The sequence below is a fragment of the Schistocerca americana genome, chromosome 11, assembly GCF_021461395.2.
Source record: "Schistocerca americana isolate TAMUIC-IGC-003095 chromosome 11, iqSchAmer2.1, whole genome shotgun sequence".
Classification (NCBI taxonomy): domain Eukaryota; kingdom Metazoa; phylum Arthropoda; class Insecta; order Orthoptera; family Acrididae; genus Schistocerca; species Schistocerca americana.
In genome coordinates, this window is record NC_060129.1 from 145249471 (window position 1) to 145251768 (window position 2298).

At 46.4% G+C, this 2298-nt stretch overlaps 1 pseudogene; it reads right to left on the reverse strand.

Annotated features, from left to right (window-relative positions):
- Positions 1–1029: 1029 nt before the first annotated feature.
- Positions 1030–1131, reverse strand: LOC124554346 (annotated as a pseudogene).
- Between the last annotated feature and the right edge of the window lie 1167 nt (positions 1132–2298).

Here is a 2298-nt window from a genome sequence, read left to right on the forward strand (position 1 = left end):
CTGTGCTGATAAACCTCTTACATTATTTGATTTGCAAACAGGTGAGCAAAACTGAACGTACTCAGACATTTCGCTCTTTACCTATTCTTATAAACACTAAACTGACACACAATATTTTTAGCGCAACGCAATCTGACTTTCAATAATCCCTACAAAAGAATGGCCCTGACTCACATTAACATATACCTTTCACAAATCACTTAACTCACAAAAGTCTTCGTTACTCGAACTACTGCAATACAGCGAGCGCCAATACTGCCAGCTAAATAAAAGATTCAAACTACTGAAGTCACTAACTACTGATAGGGATAGTTAGCAAGTGAAAGATTTTGATAGAGAACAAAGAATGTATTTACCTTAATAGTGTTCAAAAGTCATAATATATATATATATATAGCAGTTCATGACATCCATTCATACAAATGTACTGTTTCATATGGACACACGTCCAGATCATCCGCTCTCAAAAATCCGCCATCTCTCTCCCCACATCCACCACTGCTGCCGGCTCACCTTCAACTGCGCAACACTAGCGCTGTTCACATCCAGCTGCCCAACACTACAATGGCAGACGACAACAATGAAAACTAGCCACAGACTGCAGACAGCACAGCCAGTAAATGGAAGTGTCGTGTGGCTAGGGCCTCCCGTCGGGTAGACCGTTCGCCTGGTGCAGGTCTTTCGATTTGACGCCACTTCGGCGACCTGCGTATCGATCGGGATGAAATGATGAGATGATTAGGACAACACAACACCCAGTCCCTGAGCGGAGAAAATTTCCGACCCAGCCGGGAATCGAACCCGGGCCCTTTGGATTGACAGTCTGTCACGCTGACCACTCAGCTACCGGGGCGGACAGCACAGCCAGTGATTTTCATACTGAGTGCTACGTGGCGTTACCAATATAAAAACCTAAACAGCCTACTTAAAAGCTTACATTCCACTTATTGCGATAAAACAATCCGTTCAGTGCTTTTATTTTTCTGTTAGTGTCCATGTAATTATTTCCTTTGGTCTTCTATATTTTTGCGCCCGGTGTTCCGAGGCGGTCACCCATCCACGTACTAACCGGGCCCAATATTGCTTAATTTCGGTGCTCGGACGTGAACCGGTGTATTCAACATGGTATGGTCGTGGCGTTCATGTACTGTAGGCGCACGGCAGAATTCGCATTAAGCTCGTCTCCGAATGCTTTTCGGTCGAAATCGGCCGCATTTGACGCAAAGCACTTCCTTCCGCTGCAGCGAGTAGCTCGAGGAAAGCGCGGAGCGCACGCCCGATGTGCCAGCAGAGCGACTGCCGATTTAGCGGGCGCGCCGCCGCGTGTGTGACACGCGCAGCTGCTCGTTGCACCTCCTGTCATTCGCTTGGCGCGTGCAGCCTTCGACACCCGCGGAAGACGCATCTTGTCTACATCTACATCTACATCTACATCCATACTCCGCAAGCCACCTGACGGTGTGTGGCGGAGAGTACCCTGAGTACCTCTATCGGTTCTCCCTTCTATTCCAGTCTCGTATTGTTCGTGGAAAGAAGGATTGTCGGTATGCCTCTGTGTGGGCTCTGATCTCTCTGATTTTATCCCCGTGGTCTCTTCGCGAGATATACGTAGGAGGGAGCAATATACTGCTTGACTCTTCGGTGAAGGTATGTTCTCGAAACTTTGACAAAAGCCCGTACCGAGCTACTGAGCGTCTCTCCTGCAGAGTCTTCCACTGGAGTTTATCTATCATCTCCGTAACGCTTTCGCGATTACTAAATGATCCTGTAACGAAGCGCGCTGCTCTCCGTTGGATCTTCTCTATATCTTCTATCAACCCTATCTGGTACGGATCCCACACTGCTGAGCAGTATTCGAGCAGTGGGCGAACAAGCGTACCGTAACCTACTTCCTTTGTTTTCGGATTGCATTTCCTTGGAATTCTTCCAATTAATCTCAGTCTGGCATCTGCTTTACCGACGATCAACATTATATGATCATTCCATTTTAAATCACTCCTAATGCGTACTCCCAGATAATTTATGGTATTAACTGCTTCCAGTTGCTGACCTGCTATTTTGTAGCTAAATAATAAAGGATCTGTCTTTCTGTGTATTCGCAGCACATTACACTTGTCTACATTGAGATTAGATTGCCATTCCCTGCACCATGCGTCAATTCGCTGCAGATCCTCCTGCATTTCAGTACAATTTTCCATTGTTACAACCTCTCGATACACCACAGCATCATCTGCAAAAAGCCTCAGTGAACTTCCGATGTCATCCACCAGGTCATTTATGTATATTGTGAATAGCAAC